This window comes from Pelodiscus sinensis, chromosome 3, assembly GCF_049634645.1.
Source record: "Pelodiscus sinensis isolate JC-2024 chromosome 3, ASM4963464v1, whole genome shotgun sequence".
NCBI lineage: Eukaryota > Metazoa > Chordata > Testudines > Trionychidae > Pelodiscus > Pelodiscus sinensis.
Genome location: NC_134713.1, coordinates 178,791,596 through 178,815,951, shown reverse-complemented (window position 1 = coordinate 178,815,951; position 24,356 = coordinate 178,791,596). Strand labels below are relative to the sequence as shown.

General features: G+C 42.2%; 1 long non-coding RNA gene across 1 annotated transcript in view; it reads right to left on the bottom strand.

Moving 5' to 3' along the window:
- LOC142828065 (uncharacterized) overlaps positions 1-24,356 on the bottom strand; it is a 77,544-nt gene that overhangs the window by 28,193 nt on the left and 24,995 nt on the right. The window contains exons 4-5 of the long non-coding RNA XR_012902996.1: positions 7,056-7,951; positions 952-1,098 (exon numbers count right to left, since the gene is read on the bottom strand). This is a non-coding gene — a long non-coding RNA (uncharacterized LOC142828065). The remainder of the gene's footprint in view (positions 1-951; positions 1,099-7,055; positions 7,952-24,356) is intronic.

The window sequence follows — 24,356 nt, the reverse complement described above, 5'->3', positions numbered from 1 at the left end:
ACAGAGAGAGAAAGAGAGAGAGAGAACATCACATCGACATGAACAATATAGTTCATATTGATATAATTTCATTATAAGTAAATACACTTTGACCTCCTCCATAGCTCAAAATTTCAATATCAGAGCCTGTTTGCAGTGGAATGAAAAAACTCAGAATTAACTGCTAATATGCTTACTTCTTAAAAATGTGAAAACAAACAAAATATACTCTCTTTTTTAAAAGTTAAGCATTTCTGTAATGATTAGTGAAAATGATGCATAAAGCCATTATTATTTTGCTGGGCTTTGTTGTGACTGTTACCATGGTTAAACCATTAACATATTTTCTGTACAAATATGGTCATTTGATGGCCTTAATTAACTTTCAAGTGGAGAGTGCTGTGGCTTATCACTTATTAAATACCCACTACAGTAAGTTACAGTTTTACCCTTCCCACCTCACTTACCCAAGATAGCAAGAAGAAACAGCTTTTTATTTGACTATAATATTGTAATTGCTATTTACTGCATTTATGTTGAAATAGAACCCCTCTATGTAAATGCATTTTGGCTAGTACATATAAAATTGGCCAGCCTTAATCAAATCTTGCCTGCCCAATTGAATAAGTAGAAAATTAAGTTCTGTGTGATACAGCTTTTCACTCTCCTTTTAAAATCATTATTTACGATACTGACATATATTGCTGATATCTGAATGTACACCTCCCACCTCAGCCACAGAAAAGCAGAAGTCAGAAGCATCAGAAAGGTTGCTTCTTTAGCTAATCTATTCTTAATACAGCACACAAACACAACAATAGTTAGACTAACCTAAACTAATTTCAATGCACATTTTATTCATGAAGGCGGCGATGCAGTATGAGATTTAATCGAGGCAGAATTAGTTTTTGTGATTAGCTGGTTTGAGTTGTTAAGATATAGTAATAATGATATCATTATTTCTTCACTCACACAAGTCCTAGTTTCTGTTTTGGTTTGGCCTCTGAATCAGCACGTAATCAGTGTATTGCCAGCTTCAAAAACAACTGAATCCACCTCTATCAGGATTTCTGCAAGTATCAAATAGGACTGGAGTTGAGGGAAGCAGGAGAAACATTCCTACAAAGGGAAGACATGAAAAGGACACGGGAGTGAACAACTGAAAAATATATAAAAATGCAAATTTCCCTAAACTTCATCTTTGGATGGACTGAAGCATAAGTGAGAACTTCAACAAAGCTATAGAAAAAGATGACAGGTCTGAGTTTCAGAAATTTAAGACAGCAGCAGGATTAGACACTTTGGGTTGTCTTCGCATACATTTCTTATGGGAGTTAATTCCATTTGACATGCAAGACCAAAGCAAGATTACAGAGGCACAGCCCCATGGCGAGGTGTATGCTGTAGCTAAAAGCTGGGATTTGAATAATTGTGCAGGCTTACTCCAAGAATCAGGCGAGAACAGAATGAATGGATTATTACTAGGAACTTTGTACATTTTTAACTGCTGGACTTAATAAAATATCCTGTGTGTAAGACTTGTGTTATGGTCCTCTGCACTCACTCTAGTTGAAGTTTGTGGTAGGATCTATCAAATATGAGAAAAAACAGAAGCTGTTTTAAAAAAAATGTGTATTGAAGGATTGGGCAGGGCCATGCCCCTTGCAATTTACTGAGGGAAGCAAATTTGGAAAGTTTTAGTTCAACATTTTCAGTCCCTAAAAAGTTAAAGGGAATTCATTTCCTGTGTAAAAGAAGCTTGAGAGAATACAAGAGAGTGGATTGGAAAAATGAGGGGACAAAAAAAGGTGAAATTTTATTTCACTGTTTCAGCTTGTTAGCTAGGTCATTTATTACAGAGAAAAATTACTAATCCACACATCATATTTTTTCAAATTGACCTCTTCCCTTTTGTGTCTGTGGATGCACTTGTCTGTAAAAGGAGGTAATAGCTGACTGCTCCTTAGACTCAGTGCTGCTTAATTAACTGTCCAGTGAGAATTATTGAAATACTTATATAATTCTTATTTAGCGCTCATTAAAGTGAGGGATACAAATGCTGGACAATGAGAGGTTCAGAAAGGCTTTGAAAAGGGGAAGTTCGTACTGTGATAGCAAGGAATTATGAAAGACTGCCCATTAACGGTAACAGAGTAGACCTTTCATTTTAAAAGTCACTGACTCAGATCTGGAATTATTTGATATTTTTTAAAAAGCTCCTTCATCTAACCCCCTAGCAATAGAACATCTCTGATTCCTCTCACCATTGCTAACCAGATTCCACAGTAGGTAAGGAAAGTTAGACTGTTAGAGCAGGTAATGAAATTTCTATACTGCCATGAGACTGCGTGGTGATCGCAAACTCTGGAGCACCCTCTGCTGGGTTCAGTAACAGCTCTCCTGAGTGCCACACTTCAAACAGCTCCAACACAGCGAGACATCTCTTAAATAGCCAAGAGTGTACATTGATATTCTGTGATCACCGTTTGCAATTAGTTCATAGCCAAACAGCATTTATTTTTCTGCTATGAGAATCAGTACTATTCAGACTATATCGGATGAAGCACAAGTGCTTCATTAACACAGAAAAGCAGTTCCACAAAATGTGTCTGACAACATCAGTCGCCTAGATGTAAAACACCTTGCAGATTTACAGACCCTAAAATTAAACTCCATCTCATTTCAGTGAGTGGGTTGGAGACCTCATATAAAAGGTGATGAATATCTTGATGGGCTTCCCAAGTGGAGGTGCAGAGCTTCCTAGTTATTAAAAAATTGCAGGATTTGATATCACCTATGTTTCACACTACCATATGGATTCTAGCAGTAATAGAACATCATACAAAAAAGGCCAAAATCAACAGTAAAAACATTTTTGCAAGAGAAAAAGCACACACAAAAAGAGGCATGTGTCTTCCATGTACAATAAAAGCCTTTTCAGAAAGAATGAAGGAAAAACAATAAGTAGGACTGATTTCTACCGGTTAGACACAAGGAGAACTTGGTTTTACAAGGGCTATACAGCTGAACAGTTTGTTGCCATCATCACTGTCAAGGCTTAGAAGGCTGGTGTCTTTGTAAAAGATTTGCTCTTTTTCTTTCAGTGATTTGTGTATAGTTGAAAGTTTCTGAATCTACAGAAATTCACATAAAAATGAGGCTCACACATCTTTTCTATTCATATAATGATTGATGAAACACAAGGGAAAAATAAATTGAATTATGTTAAGTCTCCTAGGGAAACATAATTAAGTTGCAAAGTATTGCCTTGAAATCTTCAAATCCTTATATCATTCAGAATAGGTCTTCTATTATGTGATCAATAATAATATTAATTAAAGACAATTATTGGGGAGGGACAGCATGAAGTTTCAGACACCGCTATATTTTATATTTTAAATTATTAATAGCTAAGCATTTTGGGACTACAATGTCAGGCTATGTCTATACTACAAGGCTTTTCCGTAAGAAGAAATGCAAATGGAGCTCTCATTTGCATATGTTGCACTCGCATTTGCATTCCTCCTCGTATCCCTTTTGTGCAAGAGGTTTTTGCACAAAAAAGAGCTGTGTAGATGTCTCCTTTTTGCGCAAAACCCCCCTTTTGCACAAGAGCTGTTCTTCCTCATTTTTTTAGGAAGAACAGCTCTTGTGCAAAAGGGGGTTCTTGCGCAAAAAGGAGCCATTTACACAGTTCTTTTTTGCGCAAAAACCTCTTGCGCAAAAGGGATCCGAGGAAGAAGTGCAAATGCGAGCACGACATATGCAAATGAGTGCTCCATTTGCTTTGCCTCTTGTGGAAAAGCCTTGCAGTATAGACATAGCATCAGTGAAGATTTCTGACAAAGCATAAAGTTTTCTACAAATCTATGTTTTTTTATTATTCTTCAAATTTTATTCCCTTGTCTGCTTTTAAAAATTTTTAAACTTGCTGTATTTTAATCTCTATTTAACTGTTGTCCTAGATATTAAAATATAAATGGAAGTTTAATATACGAGACCTCATCTCCACACCTGGCATGTGTGATCTGTTTCAAGTCCTTAAAGAAGAGGTCATTTAAAACTGGTTAAATTTCTAGATACATTACTGAAAGACAGTAACCAGTACCCAAAAAATGTTGGGTAATTCAAGGAGGAAAAAATAATTAAGGCTAAATCAATGCTACAACCAGAATTTTTTCTTAGTTCTCAAAAGGAAATTTTGTCTTCAATGGGATTTGTGCTTAATGAGGTTAAAACAAATTTGGCCATTGGGTACAATCAATCAAGGCTTATCAGTGTTGCAAAAAAAAGATGCAGAAAGTTATTGATACATAAAAATCAAAATATTTTATTATCTGCTGAGACATAGTAAATGTTAGAAAAATTCAGGAGAGTGCAAGACTTTTTTGCTATTTGTCATAATAAGATTACTTGCCCTTGTTTATGAAGGGCTATGCAGGAAAAGAGAGAAAGAGGGATCCATCGGAACTTGGATAGAGAAATTAATTAAAATGATCCACAAAGTTGCCATGAGAAGACTGGCAATTCTAAAGTAGTCTTGAATTGAATATCAAATACCTTCCCTGTGGACTGACAGTGAATTTCTTTAGGTGGCACTCATTCTCACACAGGAGATTTTCAGAGCGGATCTTGTACTGACTAATATCTTCTATTTTCAAAGAGTGTTTATCCCAATTTCATATATATGGGAGGGATATGGTCTTCTCAGATATGACAGAATACGCATGAATGAATACAAAAACCTTCTAAAGAAAGTAGGCTCTGAATTTGGACCACTAAATGCTATTATGGAAGCCATAAAATAGAGCCACAATGACTTGAGAGAGAAAATGACTTGGTATTTCTAAAACTGCAACAATTAGGCAATTTAGCAAGCTAATAGGATCCAAGAAGATGTAAATAAGTTTTCTTTTTAAACAAAGGCATTGAGAAGGCAAATTTCAGACCAAATGAAAGAAGGCAAATAATTTCTCCCCAAAGGCAGAGGAAAGATTTCTCAAATGAGCTTTATCCTAGAAAAGATCAGAGTGAAATATATGAAGCAAGATGACATAATGTGCTGTTGCTTAAATGCAGCCGCCAATAGTATCCTATTCTGCAAACTAGGCTGTGGGTAATTGAATGTAAGACGAAGCAAAAATATAGAAAAGGCCAAGCTGAAGCTGAAGAATAAAAATGCAGTGTGTGTAACAGTATTGAGAAGAGTACAGCTCTGTAGAACTGATTAATAAGAAGAGCAGTGAACGGTACAGAGTGGATTTGCAGAGATTAGAACATTGCAAGCTTTGTCCAAAAGATTGTATAAAGTTCTTATTGGGCTTGAATTTAAATAGGGGAAAATTTATCTACCACTATTAAAGGTTCCTATGACCTTTAAATATATTCTAGTGAAACACCTTCTCTTTACCACAAAAGGTCACTTTAAAGTAAAAAAAATGTTTATGTTATATTGTGCTAATTTCCCGCGCGTGTGTGTGTGTGTGTTCTAATACATTTATTCATATGACACTGTGAAATTGACAGACCATAAAAAACATCAGCAGTTTCATCCATGACAACCAAACTTAGGAAAATGTATATCTTGATAAAGCCTTCACATCAGGTTCTTAGGTGAAGATGAACAAAAGTTAGAAATATGAAATTGTGCTATGCTAAAAATTGACTATTTACTCTACTCTATATTCTGTCAATGCCACCTCAGTGAAGTTTAACTGAAGTTTAAATTTACACAGCAACATTATTTTGAAATAATTAGTGTTATTTTGAAATAACTTAGTCCGCATCTATAGAGTGGGAAGTTATTTTGAAATAATGTCGAAAAACTGTCAAGCTGAAGGATTTCGTACTCCGATTCCTGTAACCCTCATTGTATGAGAAGTAAGGGAAGTCAGAGGAAGAGTACTCTATTTCAACATAAGTGCTGTGTAGACGCTCCCAATTTTGAAAAAAGATATTTTGAAATAAGCTACCCAATTGACGTAGCTCAATTTGCATAGCTTATTTCGAGTTAAGCTCTGCTGTATAGTCACACCCTAAGAAAGCTGCCACAATTTTTTATGAAGAGATTAAACATAAAAATGCTCTGGGAAGTAAAACTGAAGCTAATATTTAGTAAACAAAGAACTACAGGCAGCCATTCGGAAACAGAAGTGGAAGTGGCTGTGTTCCCAAGAACACTATCAGTAAATAAACTCATCATCTAATAAACCATCTTGTTAGTCTTTAAAGTGCTACATAGTCCTGCATTTTGCTTCAGCTACACCAGACTAACATGGCTACATTTCTATTACTAGTCTATCAGTAAATATGGTACTCGCTTCTCAAGGTAATGAAGGATACACTCATTAGAGAAAGAATGATAGGAATAATGGTTAGAAGTCGGGGGAAAAGAACACCAAAATGCAGATTTAATTTACAAGTTAGGGCGTCAGTGTGTCTTGGGGCTCTATTGCCACAAGAGTTTGTCAGCCTTGGAATTTAGTCTGTAGAAGATTTATAAAACCTGATCATGTCAGGCGGTGACTCGTGTCAGGCGGTGACTCGTGGTGACTCATGGTGACTCGAAAAGACCGCGTCACCTGCCGGCAGATATAAAAGCCCAAACAGACAGCAGGGCGCGGTGGTGGAGCGGGAACCCCGCTACACCAACCCAACCATGGAACTGGCCCAGTCAGACCCTATGTCAGACAGAGTCCGGTTGATTTCTGGGAGTCTCTGGGGCTACATATACACTGCACAGTTATTTCAGAATAAACTTTTCTGGAATAGTTATTCCAAAAAAGCTTATTTCGAAATAGCTCGTCTATACTGCAGGGAAGCCTCAAAATTAATCCAAGGCTTCCCTAATGTAGACTATCTTGATTTAGAGCTCCAAGAGGAATAAATTAGGAATGGCCCTGGTGAGGGGGTATTTCAAAATAGTAGAAATGAAGTGTGTATACAGCCCCTATTCTGAAATAACTATTTCAGACTAGGTGTTATTCTTCATAGAATGAGGTTTACCGAGGTCAAAATAAGCCGTCCATTATTTCAAAATTATTTTGAAATAACTGAATTGTTGTGTAGACACTCACATAGTTCTTTTGGAGAAATGGCCGTCATTCCAAAGTAACTTTGCTGTGTAGATGCACCCTGGGAAAGCGCAGAGGGTTGCTGTTCAGTTCCCATTGCATGATCGCAACTTGAGTTTACAAATTTCTCAAGATAATTTAATGCCAGTTTTGCAGGTGACGTGCAGTAGATAACCAGAAAGGTATTGGCACTGCTGTTATCCAAGCCCATGTATTTTGGTATTTAGAATCTCTATAATTTCTGTATGAAAAGGGGTACTAGTTGAACTTGTGTAGTCCAGAACTTTCTGGTCTGGCAACATCCATGGTCCAGCATGATTATCCAGGTGTCCATTATCATGGGTGTAGCCAAATTTCCTGCAGTCCAATAAAGTTTGTTTATAGTCACCAGTCCAGGGACTCAGGGAGTTTCTCTTACTAGTGGCAAGTCAAATACACGTTGAACCTTTCTAATCTGGCATTCTCTGGTTCAGAAATATCCATGGGCCAGAAGGATTTTAGGTAGCCAGATGTCCATTTATCATGGGGGAGGCCAAGTTTCCTGCAGTCCCATAAGGTTTGTTTATCACCACCAGTCCTGGCTTTTGGAGCTCTGTGCTGATATTTAGTTATAATTTACTCCTAAATGTCTTCTAAGAGTCCTGCAAGCCGTGGTAGTGTTGGTAATGCTGCTAGACAGCATTGAGTCCTCGTGGTTCATCAAATTCCCTGGTTTGATACCGGTCAGATCCCGAGGGTGTTGGATTACAGAAGTTCAACCTATAGTAGCCTTTGATAGGGAAAACAGATTTCTAATCTTCAACAAGTTAGGCATAACTCTGAAACATAAACTGGAATACTAGAGAAAAACTTCAAGGACATCTGCAGCTGTTCCAATACATTATACCCATTGGGTATTCCTACAGGGCAGAATAAATGATGGTTAGTAATTAAGAAAAATGAAAATATTAAATGTTCTAAATACAGTACAATCAAAAATCCTTTTTTTGCAAACAATACCAATAGTAGTTTTCAATCCTTAATATATTACAATTTTGTGGGGTTGGACAGATTTCCTAGGTTTAGTCACTACATGACCAGTCTGAAAATTACTGATGATCTAGCTTGTTGTGGCTATGTGGTAAACCAAATACATACCTTTGAGGAACTTTGTCTGGTGCTCCTTTATGTGCTTTTGAATTCTTTTTGAATTTCCCTCCGGAGTTAGAGGGAATTTCAGGATTCAGAAAAATATATTCTATTTTAAATAAGGGAAAATAATAAGACCAAAAAAAAAAAAAAAGAAAAGACTAATTTCAAATTTAGCTTTTCTATCCTTAGCATGCTTTCACCAATGGCTCTTCTTGTATACAAAGTTGACTGAAGGGAGGGGCGGGATTGAATAACAAATTGATGTGATACAATCACATCATTTACAATCACATAATGGACTATATCCCAATTTTCAAAAGGCATAAAGTATCCTCATTAATACGATAAGTGCAGCAGTCAAATCAGGACTGTGATTTTATCAGGGTTTTTGACTGTACATGAATTAGAATATAAAATGCATACAGAATTTTTAATAGGAAGGCTTTAACATTCTATGAATGTATTTCTTACTGTCATGTGCATCACATTAAAGTGAAATTCCACATAAAAGGATAAAGAGAATACTGTATGTCCTAAATTATAGTTTTTTCATAGTTGTCATGTCCACATATGGAAAATCTGATTCATTAGCTTTTACAGTATCTTACATCTGAAAAAGGCTAAGATAGTTCTATGTTTGTGGGGTTGATATGGCTGTCAAGTACAGTGGTGGCAGTAAAGTAAAGTCAGATGATCAGGGTGAAGCCAACAGAGATCTTTCGTGCGTGTGATTGTCTTCATTGTCTATTTTACAATATATGATTTAACTCTGAGCATGAATTCCTTATTCTAACATAGAGTATTAAAAGTTGTTACCACAGTCAGAAGGATTATATTATTTTGTTTTAACTATCATGTTTTCTTCTTGCTTACAGAACATTACAATGTGCTTTACCAATATGTATTTCTCTTTAAAAGTGAAAGCACATATATTTTACAGCTGCCCAATGGATGTATATAAGTGAATTTTTATTTTTTTAAGAATAAATGTATTGTACTTTAAAAGCTAACCAACAACCACTAGTGAGACCAGCTCTAACCTAATATCAATAGCATCTGTAATTCAGGAAGGTTCAGGTTTAATTATAAGACCAGAAGAGAGAGCGAGAGAGAAAGAGAAAGAGAGAGAGAGAGTTGGCATATTTTCATCAGATTCTTGTTAGTCAAACCAGCATTCAGCTGTAGGGTTGTAATTCCTGTGAACCCTGCCTGCTCTCAGTTAAGGCAGCAGTTTTCTCCACACGTGCATCTACACTGCATCATTATTTCGAGATAACTAGTGCTATTTCAAAATAACAATTTGAGCGTCTACGCTGTCATTCCATTATTTTGAAATAATTTTGAAATAATGAATGGCTTATTCTGAAATCTGTAAATCTCTTTCTATGAGGAATAACGCCTATTCCAAAATAGCTATTTCAAAATAGCTCCTCACCAGCGCTATTCTAAGGGTTTATCTACACTACAAAGTTAGTTCGAACTAACGGAGCGCTTAGTTTGAACTAGGTAATCCTCATTCCACGAGGATTAAGTCTAGTTCAAACTAGCTAGTTTGAATTAAGGGGTGTGTAGCCTCTTAATTCGAACTAGTGGGAGGCTAGCTCTCCCCAGGTTTCCCTGGTGGCCACTCTGGCCAACACCAGGGAAACTCTATGCCCCCCTCCCGGCCCCGGACCCCTTAAAGGGGCACAGGCTAGCTACGGTGCCCGTGCCAGGAGCAAGCCTGCCAGCACCCAGCCAGCAGACCCTGCACCTGGCACGGATCGAGCCACCCACCCGATGCCCCCCAGCCCTCCCCCTCTTCCCGGGACCAGGCTGGCAGCTCCCGGGAGCTTGCCCGGGACCGCAAGTGGCGGGCACCCGCCTGGGCTAGTGCGGACATCGTGAACCTTGTCCACGATCTCCGCACTAGGCACAGGAAAGTGGCCATCTAGGGCAGGATAGCTGCCAGCCTGGCCACCCAGGAGCAGGTGTGCATGAAAATCAAGGGGGTCCACTGAGACCCCCGACCCTGAGCCCTGAGCTTACGATGGCCATCCTGGGTCAGACCAAAGGTCCATCTAGCCCAGTAGCCTGTCTGCCGACAGCGGCCAACCCTAGGGACCCTGGAGGGGATGGACCGAAGACAGTGACCAAGCCATTTGTCTCGTGCCATCCCTCTCCAGCCTTCCACAAACCTTGGGCAGGGACACCACTCCTACCCCCTGGCTAATACCACTCCATGGACCCAACCTCCATGACTTGATCTCACTTCCCTTTAAACTCTGTTCCAGTTCTAGCCTTCACAACCTCCTGCAGCAAGGAGTTCCACAGGTTGACTCTTTGCTTTGTGAAGAACAACTTTCTGTTACTAGTTTGAAGCCTGCTACCCATTCCTTTCCTTTGGTGTCCTCTAGTCCTTGTTTATGGGAACTAATGAAGAACTTTTCTGTATGCACCATCTCCACCCAACTCCTGCTTTTAGAGACCTCTATCCTGTCCCCGCTCCGTCTCCTCTTTTCTAAGCTGAAAAGTCCCAGTCTCTTTAGCCTCTCTTCATATGGGACCTGTTCCAACCCCTGATCATTTTAGTTGCCCTCCCCTCTCCCAGCCTCTCTCTTCCCCTCTCCCACCTCCTTTTCCCAGTCTCCCCCAGTTTTGTTCAATAAAGACAGATTCCATTTTGGAAGACACATTATCTTCATTTTGTACATCAACAAGAGGGGCTAGGGAAGGGTAAGTGGAAGGAGGTGAGGGAGGAATGGGGCACAAGCCCCCGACGGGCAGGACTGGGCTGGCTCTGCGGGCTTCTGGGGGTGGAAGCTCTCCTGCAGCTCCCCAATTGCCCCCTCTCCCCAGATGGCAGCCTGCAGCAAGTGCAGCCGGGCTGATGGCCGAGTGCTGTGATGTGCCCAGTGTGGGCACTCAGGGCACTCCAAGCCAGGACTGCTTTGCAAGCGGGGCACCCCTGAGAACTGTCTGTCCAGGGTGGGGGTCGGGACCCTTTAAACACAGCCCTCGGCTAGCCTGAGACAGCATCTCCACTCTCTAAGTCCTCCTCTGATGCCCTGCCGGCACTGCTTCCGGCCATTCTTAAGCCCGGTTCAGGGTCCACTTAATGTGGATGCGCTAGTTCAAATTAGCAAAACGCTAATTCGAACTAGGTTTTAGTTCTAGATGCATTAGTTCGAATTAGCTTAGTTCGAATTAACTAATTCGAACTAAGTTAGTTCGAATTAGCACTGTAGTGTAGACATACCCAGAGTTATTTCTCCCCAGTGCCTCCTAGGGCTCTAAAACAAGATAGTACGGCTACATTAGGAAAGCCTGTCTTGGACTAATTTTGAGGCTTCCCTGCAGTGTCAATGTGCTATTTTGAAATAAGCTATTTTGGAATATCTATTCCGGAATAGTTTATTTTGATATAGCTGAGCAATGTGGACGTATTCCAAGAAATAAAACATTGCTTTAACTAAGAAGAGAGAAATGATATCACAGACCAACATGTTACCAATACTAGTTCTGCCTTGGATTTGGTGTAATATTTCAAACATATGTAGATTGGTTCCTTCAAAGAGGTGAGGAAATACAACCATTTTGGAAACATATTAGTTATAATTATTTATTTAGACTGTAGTAAAGTTCAAAGGTATCAAAGTGTGAGCTCCATTTTGTTGGCACTGAAAAAGCACATAGAAAGCCAGCCTAACTCCTGAAGACTGTAACTAGTTACCTCCATTTAAGTCATGAGTTATATCCCTGATCCTGCATGAATACAGCTGGTGAACAATTGTGGCATCTAGATATTTTTATTATAAACTGGTCATGACACCTTCCAGATACACAGTAAAATGACAAGCTCCACAGGAGCTTGCAAACTAAACTAGAAAGATAAAACAATTAGGATGCATCTACACAGCACCCTAAACTCAAAATAAGATACGCAGTTTGTGAATCTATTTTAATTTTGAATCTATTTTGAAATGAGTGCAAAGGTGACTTTAAACCATTACTTTCCCCACTCCGCTAAAGATGTGCAGTTAACACCCAGGTGATCTGAATCATTACTCCCTTTTTTTTCTTCCTTTTCTGTAGGTTCTAGCAGTACTTCGATTTTTTTTCTTAATTGCATTTACATTTCTTAGATTTTTTTTATTTCTTAAAAAAAATGCTGTAAATGGTGTGTGTGTGTGTGTGTGTGTGTGTGTGTGTGTGTGTTTGTGTGTGTTTGGGTGTATCATCTCTGTGGGAATCACCAGATGAGATCTGTGATCCCAGGGTTTATCCAATGGGGATGAATCATCATCTATGTATGATAACTTGCAGAAGCTCTTGAGTGCCTCAGATTCACTCTCTTCTAGTCCTTCCATAGCTTTGAACCTGATTGTTGGGGGTCTATTTTGGTGATATTTATCAGCAGTCCATTAGATCTGGCAGAGGGGAAGAAGACAGGGCAATCAGTGGTATTTTTTCAAGCTCAGAAGAGCTTGGAAACAAGTCAAGTATTTTTGGGAAAAAAACAGTTAAATCAAACAAATTTCATTGAATTCCTGGCAGTGGCAGCTCTGGCTTTTACTGCATCCCTTATCTGTGAATTTACAGAATGGGAAAAAAGAATGTAACAAATACTGACATAGCTATATTCAAACTTAAAAAACAATCTCTCTACCCTAATGCAGCAATGTCACTCATTGAGAAAACCGTTGAGCATGATCAGTTACTCTTGCAGTGCTGCACATATGCTTAAAAGACCAAGAAATTTTATATAGTTAATAAGAAATAAAGAAGTTATAGGAAGTGGTATCACCTGAGGCTGTCTTTTTGCAGAGAAGACAATCTGCTGCTCCCCTGCAAAAAAGTGTACACAATCTCAAGGCAATAAAGAGTTGGAGTTAGAAGAGAGAGAATTGTAGTTGTTGAATCATTCAGCAATATGTTAAAAAGCAAGATTTTTTTTACTAATGCCAGTGTATAACTTTCTCCTTCTGTGAAAAAAAATATTTGTATGCTAGCTATATGTATCTAGGCCATTGCAAATCCATATTTCAAGCACTCATTTCAATTTCCTTACTTAGTGTGGTTTAGGAATGGTTTCCATTGGAGTCAGCCCAAAGCATAATTAGAAAACATTGCCCCAGCCAACAGGGAATCAGAAAATATACTGAAGCAAAATGCAGGACAATGTAGCACTTTAAAGACTAACAAGATGGTTTATTAGATGATGAGCTTTCGTGGGCCAGACCCACTTCCTCAGATCAAATAGTGGAAGAAAGTAGTCACAACCATATATACCAAAGGATACAATTAAAAAAAATGAACAAATGAACAAAATGAACAAAAAAAATTTTTTCAATTGTATCCTTTGGTATGTATGGTTGTGACTACTTTCTTCCACTATTTGATCTGAGGAAGTGGGTCTGGCCCACGAAAGCTCATCATCTAATAAACCATCGTGTTAGTCTTTAAAGTGCTACATTGTCCTGCATTTTGCTTCAGCTACCCCAGACTAACACGGCTACATCTCTATCAGAAAATATACTCTAAGTCTAAGGAACATTACCACACAGATACACAGGAAGCAAATCCTGCTCTCTGTTGATTTCTATTCTCTCCCCCCCCCCCCCCCCAACCCCACCTCACCCCACTCACCCACCCACAAATAACCAGGCAGCATACTTATACAGAAGAGTGCTGGGTGAGAATACCTCCTTAGAATAAACTGGGTGATATACCTGGCTAGCAGCAAGGGCATACCCCAAATCCCAACTGGTCAGCACTTATGCAGCCACCAGCCAGAAGCGCTAGCCAGCAATAGTTAAGACTTGCACACTGCTCCTACTGAGAGGAACAGTAACATGTTGCCTGACACATGTTCTGCCTGCTCATTGTGAGACTTCCTGTCCTGTGCCAGCTGTATGTGTCAAGTTCTGATCATGCAGCTGCCTATTCGTTGCTGCTTCTAGTGTATAAGGGGAGGGGGGTTGAAGGGGAGCTGGAGGTGGGGGGTTCAGCAAGGGGAAGATTTTACCACATTTACTATAAAACACATCTCTACATTTACTCTTAAGTGACTCAATATGTGGTTACCAGAATGCTTATCCCCTGGACAGTCTCACTATTATAAACAAAGACCCAAAGGTATTTCCCTTCTCTCCTTTGCCTCTTTACCTGCTTTTTCAGTAACCATGTTAAAAATACAAACTTCTTTTTCTTTGCTTTCCTTTTCAAAGATCTCCCTCCTGTCTTAGGTGCAGTACTGAGATATAAAATAAAATAAAATAAAATAAAATAAAATAAAATAAAATAAAATAAATAATAATAATATATAACAAAAACAACAAAAGCTTGCTGCAATGCAACTCAAGGAGGTCATTTTATTTATTTTATTATTTTTATTTCCCAGGCAATACTGTGGGACAGAGATGAAACATTTTTTTAATTTAAAATTTACCTTTGCAATGTGACTTCTGATTGAACTGGAGAAGTGTTTGGTTCTAATGAGGTGTTACAAATCAACTAAACATGGGAAAAAATGAAGGAATTGCATATGAATGCATAACAATAATTTTTAAAGCCTAAGAATGCACATATGTTGGTTAGTTTGTCCATTTACATCAGAAATTCAGTGTGCATGTACAGTAAATCCAATCAGTTGTTTGCATGTTAAAGATATGTAAGTCTTTTCTTTACTTGAAGTTTCTGATTAGGATTTTAGGTATTATTTCTGATGTTTTTCTTGATTGACATCTGTGGGTATTCTTTGATAATGAATACCCCAAGAGAGCACAGAGACAAGACTAGGTCTCAGAAGCTAGGAACATTTCAATCAAAGATGGTTTGTTAATATTAAAGTAAGAAAAAAAAGCCATTTGCTTCTTTTGCAGTGACTGTGGTGCTGACCCTCTCTTGGTCCTGCTAGGCCTGTCTGAGCAACAGCAGAGTTCAGTGGTAATTAAAGCAACAGTGTTGTGAAAAAAGTGTGAATTACTTTTACAAGAAGACTTGGATGTTGCTACCGACTGACAAAGCACAGCAGGAGAACTCTGCTGGATACTAAAGAGCTATAGTAGTCACTGTATTGTAAGGTGGCTTTTCAGCACAATGCAAAATTGTGACTTTTCACAAGTTTATATCTCAGGAACCATTTGAGTTATCGGCTTAAATTTTAGTATGTCTTATAAGTCAGGGACCAGGCAACCTAATGGGTCATATTCAGTTAAATTTGGCCCTGTTTAAATTATGTAGGCCCCAAATTCTTTTTGTTTCTTTTCAATTATTTGTCATATAATTATTGTATTGTTACAAATCAGAAAGTTGCTCGAAACAATGATAGAAAAAGCTAATATTCAGCCCTCGTTCAGCAAGCTACTGCAGTGTCAAATATCTGGAATTTCCATTTCTGACATTTTTAAAGGAGGAAAGTGCATACACATTGCAGAAACAATGTACTGTATATTGCATATGCAACTACACTGATGACCCTGAACAGAACAGTTAAGATAGCTCTAGAGATAGTAGTGTACCACCCAGTTATAACAAAGGCCAAATTCTATATTTAGTTCTATAAAATTTGCAATATAAACTATGCTGAATATGTGCAAGGATGTTTTAGCAGTTTTGGGTAGGGTAAAAAAATGGGACCATGGGTCAGATCCTGAGATCAGTTACACACAAGGGTAAATCCAGGAATGACTGACTCATCCATGGATTTAAAAACAGTTCCCCAAATTTGCTTTGGGATAACTGAGATTAGAGTTTGGCTCCATATCCATATCCAGTACATTATGGTGAACTCTCAATAGTTTGGAAAAACTTAAAAAACAACAAATAGTGTAGTAGTAGATTAGGGTATGCCTACACTACAAAGTTAATTCGAACTAACAGACGTTAGTTCAAATTAACTTTGATAGGCACTACACTAGCGCTCCGCTAGTTCAAACTTAATTCGAACTAGCGGAGCGCTTAATTCGAACTAGGTAAACCTTACGAGGACTAATGCCTAGTTCGAATTAGCTAGTTCGAATTAAGGGCTGTGTAACCACTTAATTCGAATTAGTGAGAGGCTAGCCCTCCCCAGCTTTCCCTGGTGGCCACTCTGGCCAACACCAGGGAAACTCGTCTGCCCCCCTCCCGGCCCCGGAGCCCTTAAAGGGGCACGGGCTGGCTACAGTGCCCGTTCCAGGTGCAAGACTGCCAGCACCCAGCCAGCAGACCCTGCACCTGGTACGACTCGAGCCAGCCACCCACTGCCACCCAGCCCTCCGCCTCTTCCCGGGACCAGGCTGGCGGCTCCCGGGAGCCTGCCCGGGTCCGCAAGAGGCGGGCGCCCACCTGGGGTCTAGTGCGGAGATCGTGGACCTCATCCACGACCTCCGCACTCGGCACAGGAAAGTGGCCATCTAGGGCAGGAGAGCTGCCAGCCTGGCCACCCAGGAGCAGGTGTGCATGAAAATCAAGGTGGTCCACTGAGACCCCCGACCCTGAGCCCAGAGCTTACAATGGCCGTCCTAGGTCAGACCAAAGGTCCATCTAGCCCAGTAGCCTGTCTGTCAACAGTGGCCAACACTAGGGACCCTGGAGGGGATGGACCAAAGACAATGACCAAGCCATTTGTCTCGTGCCATCCATCTCCAGCCTTCCACAAACAGAGGCCAGGGACACCATTTCTACCCCCTGGCTAATAGCACTCCATGGACCCAACCTCCATGCCTTTATCTAACTTCTCTTTAAACTCTGTTATAGTTCTAGCCTTCACAGCCTCCTGCAGCTAGGAGTTCCACAGGTTGACTATTTGCTTTGTGAAGAAGAACTTTCTGTTGCTAGTTTGAAGCCTGCTACCCATTCATTTCATTTGGTGTCCTCTAGTCCTTCTATTATGGGAACTAATGAAGAACTTTTCTTTATGCACCCTCTCCATAACACTCATGCTTTTATAGACCTCTATCACATCCCCCCCTCAGTCTCCTCTTTTGTAAGCTGAAAAGTCCCAGTCTCTTTAGCCTCTCTTCATATGGGACCTGTTCCAAACCCCTGATATTGTAGTTGCCCTCCCCTCTCCCAGCCTCTCTCTTCCCCTCTCCTACCTCCTTTTCCCAGTCTCCCCGAGTTTTGTTCAATAAAGAGAGTTTCTATTTTTGAACACACGTGTCCTTTATTTTGTACATCAGGAAGGGGGGCTAGGGAGGGGTAAGTGGAAGGAGGTGAGGGAGGAATGGGGTACGAGCCCCCGATGGGGAGGACTGGGGTGGCTCTGCGGGCTTCTTGGGGTGGAAGCTTTCCTGAAGCCCCTTGATTGACCCCCGCCCTGGATGGCAGCCTACGGCAAGTGCAGCTGGGCTGATGGCTGAGTGCTGTGATGTGCCAAGTGTGGGCACTCAGGGCACTCCAAGCCAGGACTGCTTTGCAAGCGGGGAACCCCTGAGAACTGTCTGTCCGAGGTGGGGGTGGGGTCCCTTTAAGCACAGCCCTCGGCTAGCCTGAGGCAGCAGCTCCACACTCTAAGGGTATGTCTACACTACAACGTTAATTCGAACTAAGCTAATTCGAACTAACGCATGCAGACTAAAAAACTAATTCGAATTAGCGTTTTGCTAATTTGAACTAGCATGTCCACATTAAGTGGACCTTGAACTGGGCTAAAGGATGGCCGGAAGCAGTGCCGGCAGGGCATCAAGGGGGACTTAAGAGCATGGAGATGCTGTCTCAGGCTAGCCGAGGGCTAACCAAGTGAGTTAGAAGATCAAGAACACATATTCCTGCGCATCCAGAAATATAATCGATGCTATCATGTGCCGAAAGTGTCCGTCTGCTATGTACATTGGACAAACATCTCAGACACTTCGCCAAAGAATCAATGCCCACAAAACAGACATTAGACAGGATCACAAAGAAAAAACAGTTGCTCGTCTTTTCAACCAGAAAGGACACTGTCTGAATGACCTGCTAACCTGCATCCTACTTCAGAAGACATTCAAATCTGCACTTGAAAGGGAATCCTCTGAACTGGCATTCATGCTAAAATTCTACACTCTCCACAGAGGAATTAACAAAGACTCCAACTATCTTACACATTACAAAGATAGCTTCCCCAATTATCACCTCTAATACTATTAACTCACAGACATCTCCCTTTCCCCACCTCTAATATCATTAACTCACTGGCATTCACCTTCCTTCGCCCTCTCCCCTCCCCCCCCCCACATTCCCCTTCTGTTCTGTAATGTGATTTGTCCTTTTCATGTGTGTTCATTTTTTTTAAATTGTATCCTTTGGTATATATGGTTGTGACTATTTTCTTCCATTATTTGATTTGAGGAAGTGGGTCTGGCCCACGAAAGCTCATCATCTAATAAACCATCTTGTTAGTCTTTAAAGTGCTACATAGTCCTGTATTTTGTTTAATTAAAAGTCCAGTTTCTAAATAAATAAGGGATGGGGAAAGGGAGGAGAGGAGGAAAAAGAAGGAAAAAAGGAGGGAAAGAAATAGTCAGTTAGGGTGTCCATGCTACATGGAGCTGATAGAAAAGGTACTAATTGTTCTTAAGTACCCATTGTTGTTTTTTTATGTCATTAGGATATGGAATGTAGCAGGCCATGCAGCCAATGTCTCGGCTACCCCCTGAAGCTTCTGTTATAGGAATCAAACTTGTAAATTAAGTTAACTTCTAAGGCTTCCCTGTGGAAACCTTTGCAACCTGTCTGGGCATTCATTAAGGGATCTCAGAGTCACAGTATTGTTTCAGGCTAATTTCACAAGCCAACTCCAGAGTGTAGCCTATCAAGTTGCTTTCCTATCATGCTAATAATATGGTTGTGTTGATTTAGATTAATTCATTAATATATTAATGGGTAGATTTAACATAGAGGTGTAGTTAAGAGCTGTAATGCAAAAAATCTGCTAAACCTGTGGTCACTTGCGAGTACTCGGCCAGCTGATCATGAGGCATTCTGGGCCTCCCATTTCCCCCCTCCCCCAAGAAGCCCCACTGTCTACCTCCAGCGACAATGGAGGTAGTGGTGGCTTCCCACTGGGTGAAGAGAAGTCCTGAGCTGGGGGTTCCGGAAATGCGCTGGCTGCCTCCTTGCCCCAGGTCTGTGGCATGCTGGGAGCTTACTGGGGGAGTCCCCAGAGACACATGCTGGGACTTCCCTTCTCTGCGGGAGGGGGGGAGTTGGCCCTGGAGGGGGCGCGTGCACAGGCTTCCCTGATCAGCAGGAGGCTCACGCCGGCCCTGGAGGAAGTGCGCAACGGGGCATCCTTCCTCCGCAGGAGGGTGGGGAGCAGGGTTGGCCCTGGAGGGGGTGTGTGCACAGGCTTCCCTGCTCTGCGGGAGGGGAAGTCAGGCCTGGAGGGGGCGCATGACAGGGGCTTCCCCTGCTCTGTGGGAGGTGCACGCCGGCCCCACAGGAGGCGTGCGACAGGGCTTCCCTCCTCTGCAGGGGGGTGGGGAGTGTCCTGGGAGGAGGGAGGTGCAGGGGACTCTGTCCCCACTGGCACCCTGTCCCCTGCTGCAGAACCCTGATTTCTGCCTCCCTCCCCACAGCACCCTGTCCCCTTTCCCCCACTGGCACCCTGTACCCTGCTGCAGAACTCTGTCCCCTGTCCCCTGCTGAAGAAACCTGTCCTCTTCCCCCTTGCCCCCAGCACCCTGTTCCCTATCCCCTGCCACAGAACCCTGTCCCCACTGGCTCCCTGTCCTCTGCCTCCTGCCTCAAAACCCTGTCCCCTGCCCTCCCAGCATCCTGTTCCCTCTCTCCTGCCCCCAGCAATAGAACCCTGTCTCCACTGGCACCCAGTCCTCTACCACAGAACCCTGCCTCCACTGGCAACCTGTTCCTGCCCCAGAACCCACTAGCACCCTTCCCCAGTATCATGTCTCCTGTTCCCACCAGCACAGTTGGGGCCACATTAGTGAGGCATGGGACGGGGGAGGGTTGGAGGAGTTATTTTTTTTGCATCTCACTTTTGTGGCCCCAACTGACTTTTCTGTGAGTCAGTGACCCCTGACTCAAAACAGGTTCTCTGCCCTTCTCATAAATAAAGACAGTGCAGAAACTTTTTGGCTGTGACTAGACTGCACCCCTTTTGCAGAAAAGGGATGCAGATTAGCCACAGCGCAATTGCAAATGACGCGGGGATTTAAATCTTCCCTGCTTCATTTGCATAAACATGGCTGCCCATTTTTTCCGGCTTGGGGCTTTGCCGGAGAAAAGCGGCAGTCTAGCCGGGATCTTTCGGAAAATAAAGCCTTTTCCGAAAGATCCCTTATTCCTCTTAAAATCAGGAATAAGGGATCTTTCGGAAAAGGCTTTATTTTCCGAAAGATCCCAGCTAGACTGCCGCTTTTCTCCGGCAAAGCCCTGAGCCGGAAAAAAGCGGCAGCCATATTTATGCAAATGAAGCGGGAAGATTTAAATCCCCGCTTCATTTGAAATTGTGCTGTGGCTAATCTGCATCCCTTTTCCACAAAAGGGGTGCAGTCTAGACACAGCCTTTGTGTTTGACATAGTATTTTATTTAAAAATGAAGCTTGCTTAGCACCCCAACCCTCCATCTGACCCCAACACTGCCCAGCCTAGAGCCTCCTTCCCAAGCCAGCGTCCCCTTCTTCACCTCTTCCTGCATCTAGATTTTCTCCCAGAGCTTCAACCTCTCACCCCTTCCCACATCCAATCCCCCATTCCCACCCCAGAGCCTACACATCCTGTCTCAACCCAGCGAGGGTACAGCTAGACTGCAGGGCTGTGTCTACATTGGCACCCCTTTCCGGAAAACGGATGCTAATGTAGACTTTGGAATAGGCAAATCTGCGGAGGATTTAAATATCCCCCGCGGCATTTGCATTTACATGGCTGCCACTTTTTTCCGGCTTGGGGAAAAGCCGGAGAAAAGCGCCAGTCTAGAAGTGATTCTCTGGAAAATAAAGCCTTTTCTGGAGGATTTCTTATTCCTACTTTCAAGTAGGAATAAGAGATCCTCCGGAAAAGGGCTTATTTTCTGGAGAATCACGTCTAGACTGGCGCTTTTCTCCGGCTTTTCCCCAAGCCGGAAAAAAGCGGCAGCCATGTAAATGAAAATGCCGCGGGGGATATTTAAATCCCCCGTGGATTTGCCTATTCCAACGTGCTACATTAGCATCCCTTTTCCGGAAGGGATGCCAGTGTAGACGTAGCCCAGGAGTTTTTCAGGATTCCAGACATATCCCAGAAACACTCTTCTGCATCCAGGGATGCATTTGTTCTTCCACTTTTTTTAGTGGAAGAGCAAACATACTCTTTCGGTCACCCCTGTATTCCTCTTTCCACGAGGAATAAGGGGGGCTTCCAAAAAGAAGGGTTTTTTTCTGACATTTGGTCCAGTCTAGACAGGCCAAATATTGGAAAAACCTCTTTCTACAGAAGAATTGAAAAAAAAAACCCAGAAGTATTAGCGTTGTGGATAGCAAGTAATGGAGAGGAGGAGAATAGAGAGGGCGGGGCGGGGCAGGGCTTCAAGGGAAGGGGTGGGGTCTTGGGGGAAGGATGGGGCAGTAGATCTTGACTTGTTCTGTCATTTAAAAAGTGATCTTGGGTGTAAAAAGGTTGGAGACCACTGTGCTAAAGGCTGGACTGCAGCACAATGTACCTTGCCTGCCCAGTGCAACTGAAGGGGAGGAGGGCATATCTACCTGGCCAGAGGGCTACACTCAGTGGACTGGGAGGCAGGTGTTGCAAAGCTGCTCTCAGCATTCCCACAGGCCCTTTGTGTTAGCTTGACTGATGTCTGTGTTCAGGTGTAATATCACTAGGCCTAATGTCTGCCCACCGCAGTTCGTGAAGGCCCACTGAATACTAGCACAGCAGCACTCAACTCCTTGGGGGGCTTTGCCATGGAGCCTCCTGGGCATAGGTCCGTGCCCTTTCTTAGCTGGGGCCAGGGCATGTTTGTAAACAGTCTAGCAAGAGCCCTAAATGAGTGGTCCTGCTACTTGTACCAATCTGTGTGCATATGCTGCTTGCCTTCCCCCACACAGCCAACCACAAGCCTGTTGGTGCCATGCACTGACTGCTGTATGGCAGTCCAGATGCCACTAGGCGTAGTTGCAGCATGGGTGCAGTACAGCCCAGCCCAAGGGCTGTCTGGTGAATCGGGTTCCCCTGCAGTGCAGTGGTTGCTGCTCTAGGGTATAACAAAATGGCTCATCCTCTGAATGAGTGCCATGTCTGCATTACAGCCAATGAGAAGGCAGGGTTGCACTTTAATGAAAAAAAAAGACACGTAAGCTCATAGTCCAGGTCAAGTAATATGGGGCTATATTTTATCTTTGGTCCAGGATGTAACAGGCCATTTGCAAGATCAGCAGCAGCTGAGGTTAGGAGATTTCCATGGTTGAGACATGGTCTCACCCAGATACAGGTCATAGCTTATTTTTGGTTTCCCAGGACTGAAAAGGGGAACTTATGTCTGGAATCTTTCTCCCACATAGAATGGTAGGAAAAATACCTTCAGACTCAGCAGATGCATCATTATATACAAGTCCCAAAATAACTGGTTCAGGCTGAGTTGAGTATTCAGGACACAGGATGTGATAGATGACCACAAAGGTCCATGGTAATGAATTGACGTATATGATAATAAGTTGAGAGCAATGATACATTGACCTATAGGAAAAGGACACTTCAACATTAGAAATATCCCCTACTGAATATGCATCAAACATGTCAGCATCAGCATCAGATAGTCTAAAAGTGGGACCCCAGCTGAGGGGCGAGACGGAGAAGAAGATGTAGTCCTTTGAAGAGCCAGAATGATGGCCCCTGGTGATGGGGAAGGTGAAGATAATGAGAAATATGATGGGCTAACACCTAAGATTGTTCTAGAAGGAATGATGTAAGTACATGGTATGGAAATATGGATGGACATTCCCTATCTTATGCAATTGGGGTGTTTGTGACCATGCAAATTGCATTAATAAATTAAACATATAAATATGCAAGAGTTTCTATAGTGAGTGAGTGTTGTAACTGTGCACATCAGGGTTCCCAATCATACAATAATTAAATACCCGGCCTGATCCTGGGACAGAACCTGTCAACCTTAAAAGTGGGTAATTAGAAATGTAAATGCGACGAGGAGTCCTGTGGCACCTTATAGACTAACTGAAGTGTAGGAGCATAAGCTTTCGTGGGCAAAGACCCACTTCGTCAGATGCATGTGCGACATGCATCTGACGAAGTGGGTCTTTGCCCACGAAAGCTTATGCTCCTACACTTCAGTTAGTCTATAAGGTGCCACAGGACTCCTCGTTGCTTTTGCAGATTCAGACTAACACGGCTACCCCTCTGATACTAGAAATGTAAATGTAATCTTAGATCAGGCAACAACAGGGAAACCTTACAACTTAAGTTCATTTACAAGTTTGATTCAGCCCTATGAGAATAATTTGCTGGAATTCAAAAATTCAAACTTTGCACGAAACCAATAAATTGGCAGTCAAGGATCTCAATGCCCATTGTATGCCGCGGATACATAGCTACGTATATAAAAATATTCAAAGCTCCAGCATGAGCAGGGTGTACATACATGAAATGAGAGCAAGCTGTCCTAACGTACATAGGCCTGCTGACGCAGAGGAGAGGGAGAGAGTAAAAGGGTGCAACTGCTGCCCAGCGATTGACAAGGGCCCAAGGCTCCTAGCTGCTGCCATCACTACTTTAGCAGTGGCAGCACTTGGCTTCTTGGGCTCTTTAAACTGTCACCGGAGTGTCATGCAGCATGCTCTGGGTAGCTCTAAGGTTTGGGGGGCTGCTTCACTCTGGGCAGCACTTAGGCCTGTGAGGGGACTGGTGTGGCCCTGCCCCTTCTGGGAGTGCAGAGCAGGCTGTAGGGGGATTGGCATGGCACGCTGTCTGTCCCACACCCCGCCTTTTCTGGGAGCACAGAGCAGCCCCCACCCCATGTTGCCCGGGTGCTCAACATGGCTGTTATTTTCCCTGAGTAGGCATAGGAATCTGAAGAATTTTCACAACCAGCTCTATCCATATACTATACATTTTATATATCACATGTCACAAATGTGAAACGATTTTAGAAAATGTATTCTGCTTTGTATGTGACATTATGCTCTCTTATTTTTATGGAAGTGTGTTTTTTTGGAATATGAGTATGTCTAACTCAAATAGAGCTTATGCAAAATGTGGCTTTTATTCCACTGA